Genomic DNA, 8,364 nt, shown 5'->3' on the forward strand with positions numbered 1-8,364 from the left:
GGTCGTCTCCCATGCGGAATGGTAATTAGTGCTTCTATACTGTCAACACCGACCTCCAGCAGAACATTGTTAATGTAGTCTTGCCAGTGTATGCCCATTATGGAACGAAGGCATCTTTGGTGGAAACTTTCGAGGAGACTTAAATGCCTTCAACAAATCACCCAGGTCTCAGAGTCGTACAAAAATGTGGTGAGAACCATTGCTTTATAAACATTGGTTCTTGTTGCTAGATGAAGAGACCTATTCCATATTACAGATTTAGGCGACTAACATCGCTGTTGGCCTTTGTGAGACGGTTGTCTGTTTCTCTGGACAGTGACGCATCGTTGGACACTGTGCTTCCCTGCTAGGTAAAGCGGTCAACAACATCAAGGAGATAGTCATTCAAATTGATTTGTGGCGCTGGGTTAGTTCCGATTAGGGACCTCTGAAGCATGACCGTTTTTTTTAGGTTGATGGACAAACCAAACGAGGCAGTAGCCTCAGGAAATTCCCGGACGGCACGTTGAAGACCCTGTTCGTCGTGTGCCAGTATTTACAATAAAGGTCTAGATATTTATCGCCGAAACGTCCCGGCGCCAAAACGACCAATGCGCCAAAACGGCGTCGACCAAACGTACCGCTTCAGTCCTCGGCTTAATTTACGTGTGAACAGATTAAATTTTCGTATTTATCGTCCTCGGCAAGTCATTGTCAGTGAGTCAGTCATCCGGGCTAGGAATTCGTGTTGTAGAAAATAGTTTGGCTATGGTACATTTGTCGACTTTTAAATGGATTTGGGACTTTGGGCGCCCGCCAGAACATTTTAAGAAAAACAGGGCAGGGGGTCGAAGGCGGGACTTTTTCACCAAAATCGGATGTCTTCTTATTTTACGCAATGTATAAACTCTGAGACTGATCCGCCTGTGTGTTTCTTTAAAGATTGGAAAAGCCAGCGTACTGGAAAGATCCGGAAATAAAACAAAAAAACTTGCAACTAGTTTGCATCGTTTTAAATGATCTTGAAAGTAAAAATAAATAAATAAATAAATAATCAAATAAACACGTGACGTCATTAACCTGTGTATAAGAAGGAAGCTTGCATTTTCATCTGTTGTGGAGGTAAATATGAATACTATTATTCATTCATGAATAGTATCTAGATTTATATATCTATATCTAGCATCTTTTTCTACTAGATCTAGATCTATCACATAACTGATTTCGTAAATCATATAGAGATCTAGTTCTAGATTCTATATCTTTTATCTAGAGTATTAGATTCTAGATATAGATTAGATCTAGCAGGCTCAGTGTGCTTTGTGCTTGACATATCAAAGCCTATCAGTGAGTCTCAGATTGGGATGGGGTATCCCGGGAGAAGGTTTTCGTGCTGCCACTTGGTAATCAGGAGATTTATCTAGGTAGCCAAGTAGGACACACATGCGTTACTATTCAAACCTCATCTATGCTGTGAGCTTTTCTAAGCAGTGACCTCTTACCTGCAATTACCTCCTTTAAGCAGTCACCTCTTTGTTGCAATTACATCCTTTTTTAAGCAGTGACTCTTCCCTGCAATTATCTCATTTAAGCAGTCACCTCTTTGTTGCAATTACATCCTTTTTTAAGCAGTGACCTCTTACCTGCAATTACCTCCTTTAAGCAGTCACCTCTTTGTTGCAATTACATCCTTTTTTAAGCAGTGACTCTTCCCTGCAATTATCTCATTTAAGCAGTCACCTCTTTGTTGCAATTATATCCTTTTTTAAGCAGTGACCTCTTACCTGCAATTACCTCCTTTAAGTAGTGACATCTTCTTTGCAGTGACATTTTCTTTGCATGACCTCTTCCAAGCAGTCGCATCTTCTTTGCAGTGACCTTTTCCAAACAATGACCCCTTCTTTGCAGTGATATTATCCAAGCAGTGACCTCGTCCAAACAGTGACCTCTTTCAAGCAATGACCTCTTCTTTGCATTGACCTCTCCCAAGCAGTAACCTAAGCATATACCAGAATGAGTCCTAGAACGAACGAGTTCTGGATATTTATTTTGGCGACATGGAGATAGAATCCTACACTATTTGTGTCAATCGCTTTGCAGCATACAAGTCCTGGTTTTGCTCCCTGCATTTTCCCTTCTTTTGATGCAACACAAAAACATGTCCGATGTGCCGCTACCAGCTTGGAAGCCAAACTGACTTTCAGAAAGCACACTGCCTACTATGGAGTCAGTCTGTCAGGAGTAATCTGGCAAGGATATATTTGCTATATATTATAACACACCAACTAGGCCCGTTGATTTCTTCTTAGGCTTTCAATGGTTTATTATGTCAGTAGCATTCCTTCTCTTTTCGCCCTCTCTGGAACCTCTTTTAGTTTTTTTCACCCTGCGCATTATAATGTTCTCTGATATAGACTTTTGACTTGATTTGGAAAGACCCTCTTCATAAAGCCCCCTCCCACGACACACACACGCACACATGCTTTTGGCCCGTGAAATTTTAGTCAAACTTTCCCTTAGACGTTCCACCAACCCACGCACTCCCGCCCACAACAAAAAAGTTAGTCCTACGTACAATCTTTACTTCAGCTTCTCAATCCAATATTTAATAGAAACACTCAACAGTATCCCCCCCCCCCCCGCAAACTCCGAACACACAAACACACACCTGCTTTCTCAATTTCGGCCCTTTTTTTAAATTAACTTTTTGAAGAGAAGGTATTTTGGTAATAACAGACGAGAAACAACTACACACATATTATATATATATATATCGTTATAACTCTGCCATGCACATCGCCATCCAGGCCAATTTAGGATTTTATTTTAAAAATTTGCTATTGTCTTTTAACATCACAACATTTCACCACAAAGGTTACAGTGGTACTTAATGGGAAGTATTTCACTGTTTACACTTGTGCGTTATGTTCCGTAACTGTGGAACTAGCTTAACTAGTTGTTATACTTGTGACTGCTGTCAAATTACAATCAGTCACCATCGACATGTGATTACACTTGTTTAGTTCCAAAAAAAAAAATAAAAAATTTCACAAATGGATGTTTACCCCAAAAATAAGAAAGTTCAGTAGCAAAGTTTTTTAAAGTGTGGAAATACAGCTTCTGGCAACCATTGAACTCCCGCGGAAGTACTGCCTGGAAGTTCTCTTTCAGTTCATAATTTGCATGGAGCTGAATCAGTATTTTCGCTAAAAAGTAACATACTGGTATTGGAAACTGGTTCTTACGTCTTAAAATGTGCTTTTATAAATTCTATAATTAAGGAATCTAAATAACTCTTTAACCATTTCACTAGAATTCCCCTTTCAGCAAACGAAATTAACAAAACCTGTTTTCACTTGCTTGCCTGGCGAAATGCGAAAGTTTTGTTTGAAAAGGTTTAACATGCACTTACATTTCATTTGCAAACAACCCATTGCAATGGCTGCCATGAAAAACATCAAATCTGTCTTCCATTCTTCATTAGAAGTATTAGCAACAAGGTCACTGTCAATGTCCTTCAAGGAACATAACAATTTCTTCCTTAAGATTTTATATTCTTCTCATTACCTTGACCAAGCTAAGCTAGCGAATACATCGGAATATTTTGTTTCTAAATCTTAAAGTACTTTTCGAAACTGCCTGTGGTTATGACCCCTAGCTCTGATATCTTTCGTCGCTACGGAGAATTTATCAATAGTATGATGATAATTTATGCAGCTTTATGCAAACTTTCCTGTTTATAGTTAATGGTTGGAATATTCTTTAAAAGAAAAAAAAAATTCAGTTGTTCTCAGTTAAAGATCGATCTCCATCAGTTGTTACACTTGCTAGACTCTATCTTGTTCCAAGCATACCCAACACTCAACACAGTTCTTCTTAGCTTTGAATAAATACTGGCCTGAGATTGTGTCTTCAACTGAGTGTATTGAAGTATAGTCAATTAGCTTAATTTTCGTTTACTTGAGGCTGATTATAATAAGACCGTTTTAATAATTTATATAGATATTTAGAATTATTTTTAATATATTGGCATTTTAATATGTATTTTAATATGTATATACTGTGGGGGCACACCTTATTTCTGTAGGTGTCCGCGGGCCTCATAAAACACTCCGGCGGGACGCATGTGGCCCGCAGGCCGTAATTTGCCCACAAACACAAACACTCTATAACCCCCCCCCCCCTTTTTGTCAGGACGTTGCACCCTCCCCCCATCCAGGGGAGACCCAAAAGTTTGAGAAACGCTGCATTAAAAGTACAGATGATCAATAATGCAAAACGGACTAATAGTACGCCAATACGGCATACTCTTTTTTATATTAAAATACTAAAAAGAAATTTAAATATTGTTAGGCTATATATTGTTGTAACTCCAGTGGCGGACTGAAGGGTTAATGTGTGTGCGGCCTACTGATACACACGACTCAGGCCAATCACATGGTGAACGGGTCAACGGCTGTCGATGGCCAAGGGACAGTACTGCTAATTCACGCAAATATGACCCATGTTGTGGTCATGTGATCGAGAGCCTTCACGGACTAGTGACATTGTGTTTAAAAGGACAGTTGAGTCCAGAACAGCAAGGCAGTAAGGACTTGTGGTACCTTTGAGTCCTCGAAAATGTAGCTGTACGAGCTATAGAGACTAGTAATGTTTAGTTAGGTAGTTCTGTTAAGTACAAGAAAGCATTTGAATTTGATGTAGCTAAATGTGTTGAAATGGCTGTCGATGTATTTGTAATTAAACCGCCACTTTGTTACTTGAAGCTCTTGTTGTCAAGTTGATGTTTTAGTTGTGCTGTTGTGTTGTTAAGTAGTGTTTGCAGAAGGCCTGATTGAGAAGATCGTAACAATATCATTAAATATTAAAAAGATCTAAAATTAAATATTTATAAAACGGATACCATTTTAAACTGATTTTACTACGAAAAGAACTCAAAAACAAAAATGAACTTAATCTACATCTCGACTCTATAATCTAAACTAACAGCCATTTAAAATAAAAAGGCAAATGTTTTTAAGTTAAAATTGAATTTTTATTTACTTGATCTAGACTACTTACATGGCGGGCTATCACTCGCGCACCGCTTTTAAATCTTCCAAAAAAACTTCTTATTGTACGAATGTCCTTTTTTTCTCCAAAGTCCTCTGGGAATAAAAGTAAAGTTTCCCTTTTAAGGGCCTTGTGGTCTATAGGGCAGATGATGTAAAGGTCATCAGTGTCTGTGGCCCATATAAAATATTTAATGGAGTAGTAATTAGAACTCATATAAAATATTTAATGGAGTAGTAATTAGAACTCATATAAAATATTTAATGGAGTAGTAATTAGAACTCATATAAAATATTTAATGGAGTAGTAATTAGAACTCATATAAAATATTTAATGGAGTAGTAATTAGAACTCATATAAAATATTTAATGGAGTAGTAATTAGAACTCATATAAAATATTTAATGGAGTAGTAATTAGAACTCATATAAAATATTTAATGGAGTAGTAATTAGAACTCATATAAAATATTTAATGGAGTAGTAATTAGAACTCATATAAAATATTTAATGGAGTAGTAATTAGAACTCATATAAAATAGTTCAGTTTTTTTTTATTATCATTACGTCCTGCGTGTATCCATTGTCAATCTAGTCATGCTTGTTAATTCTAAGTGTCAAGCAAATCCAGAGATCTGAATGAATTAAAAGTCTTGACCTAACATTATATTTGACCTATTCCTTCACATTTAATAGATTAAATATATTTTCTAAAAAATAAAACCTTTTTTGTTTATGTTTGTTTCAGGTGCTTTAACGACCAAGTTTTTATATTCCAGACACTTCCCTAACATTTCATCATGGCTAAGTTTCAGCATGGCATCTTCGGTTGCTTCGACAACTGCTGTATCTGTCTGATTGCTTACTTTGTGCCTTGCTACATCTTTGGAAGAAACGCCGGAGCTGTGGGTGAATCCTGTTTCTTATATGGCCTGGTCTTCACTGTGCCCATCTTGGGCGTCCTTTTCCATTGGTCCATCCGTAGTAAAATTCGATCTTCACGGAACATAGACGGCAATTGCATAAAAGACATGTTGGCCGTCTGCCTCTGTCCTTGTTGTGCACTGATCCAAGAAGCTCAAGAGGTCAATGCTCCACGAACTCAATCTATGGCAAGATCATAAGAAAGTCATTACAGTGTCTGCCCTCCAAAAAGTAAATTATTTTTCTTGCTCGCCAAGAGAAAGGAAATGTAACATTTAATGGTAAACATTTTTTTCGTATGAACATCTCTCTACATGTAGGCCTATAAATATATAGAGAACTTTTATCAGCCGCATAGGTTTTTGTTTGATCTAAATCTCTACGTGATAGACTGTGTGGGACAGTAATAAGAATAGTTCTGTGCAGCTATTCGTATATCTTGGAAATATTTTTGCAGCTTATTTTTCAGCGTATTCATTTTTAGATGAGTCGGTCACGTCTTCAACCCAACCTGTTTCTTTGTGGTTTACATACTTGTTGACGCAAAGAAATAAGATCCGTGTTGCTGCAGAACGTCTAGAGCTGATGAACTAAAGTAAACTAAATAAACTAAAGCAGTTCAATGATAGAGGAGTGTGATCTCCGTGTCATTAGGAAATCTCAACGTGATCTCCACCCCAACATGAAACCTCCGTGTGATGCTGAAATTATGCTGAAATTATGTGACTCCAAGCAAATAAAAAGTCTGTTTTGATGATATCCCGTGATCCCCATGTAAATATGAACTCTTCATTTAATCTGACGTGATTCCCATGCTAATATGAAATCTTCATTTAATCTGACGTGATCCCCATGCCAATATGAAATCTTCATTTAATTTAACGTGATCTTTATGACAATATGAAATCTTCATTTAATCCCACGTGATCTCCATACCAATATGATATTGCCTTTTTATCTCACGTGATTTCCACGCCATTAAATCCATGTGATTATGAAATCACGTGATCTCCATGCCATTTTGAAATTTTCATGTAATGATGAAATCGTATGATATCCATGTCGCTTTGAAAAGTCTATGTGATCAACATGTGATGATGACACCTTCATGGGATACCACTCCCAATTGTATAGTCCAGCCGAGCTAGCTCCCTTTTGTAAATCGTTTTTGTCTTATTGTTTTCGAAATCAAAGCGCTGCAAGACCTCTAGCTAGTCCGAACAAGACCTCTATCTAGTCTGTACCAGAACTCTATCTAGTCTGCACAAGAACTCTATCTAGTCTGTACCAGAACTCTATCTAGTCTGTACCAGAACTCTATCTAGTCTGTACAAGAACTCTATCTAGTCTGTACCAGAACTCTATCTAGTCTGTACCAGAACTCTATCTAGTCTGTACCAGAACTCTATCTAGTCTGTACAAGAACTCTATCTAGTCTGTACCAGAACTCTATCTAGTCTGTACCAGAACTCTATCTAGTCTGTACAAGAACTCTATCTAGTCTGTACCAGAACTCTATCTAGTCTGTACAAGAACTCTATCTAGTCTGTACCAGAACTCTATCTAGTCTGTACCAGAACTCTATCTAGTCTGTACCAGAACTCTATCTAGTCTGTACCAGAACCTTGCAAACTTTACTTGAATGTGATTGTGTCTCTACATTCCCACCGTTTAAAGTGTATGCACTAATGCCTTATATGCAGGAAACTAGGAAATGCATCTGTCATGGAATTTTGTACTAATATTATTTTACTATTTATTACATGTATATACAAATAATGCGGTCTGATTTTATAACATCATGCGGTCTGATTTTATAACATCATGAATTGACATCAATACAAATCATTTTTATTTTAATAAAACTCTTTGCACAATGTCTGATTTTGAGTGTCTTTTACATTAAAAATTAAATATTACGCAAAATGCAGGGGCACCCAAAGAGGTCAAGCCCCTCGGGCCCCAAACGATTGAAAAAAAAACTAGCTACGCCCCTGCAAAATGTTAAGGAGATCATTGGCCATGTTTAACATAGATGTAAATCCAATTCACTAGATCAGTAATACCCAAACTAACGCCCGCAGGTCGCATCCAACTAGTACAGAATATTTCTAACAGCTGACACTTGCGGTAATACTGAGCTCGTCTAGTTTGGCCTTCCATGTTATGATTGGATGTGCGCTTACAAACATCACGTTCTATGAGTTTCTATCTATAATAATGCATTCACGCTTGTTTGTTATGCCTGTGTACATATTATTAAAACTTGTAGATCTGTTTCTATATCTACTATTCTCTTATACACACAAAAAGCTTAAAAAATGACTTTACTCTTTTGAGATTGCATTTACTATTATGTTGTTCTGTTTCTCATAAGCAGGTCTTTCATCATTAATAACCAAAAAATAATG

At 37.2% G+C, this 8,364-nt stretch overlaps 1 long non-coding RNA gene across 1 annotated transcript; it reads left to right on the forward strand.

Moving 5' to 3' along the window:
• Window positions 1-984: 984 nt before the first annotated feature.
• Window positions 985-7,834, forward strand: LOC106064958 (uncharacterized). Its single transcript, XR_001217270.2, has 2 exons — window positions 985-1,101; window positions 5,778-7,834. It is a non-coding gene; the product is annotated as an uncharacterized LOC106064958 (long non-coding RNA).
• Window positions 7,835-8,364: the final 530 nt, after the last annotated feature.

Source organism: Biomphalaria glabrata, chromosome 5 (assembly GCF_947242115.1).
Source record: "Biomphalaria glabrata chromosome 5, xgBioGlab47.1, whole genome shotgun sequence".
Taxonomy (NCBI): domain Eukaryota; kingdom Metazoa; phylum Mollusca; class Gastropoda; family Planorbidae; genus Biomphalaria; species Biomphalaria glabrata.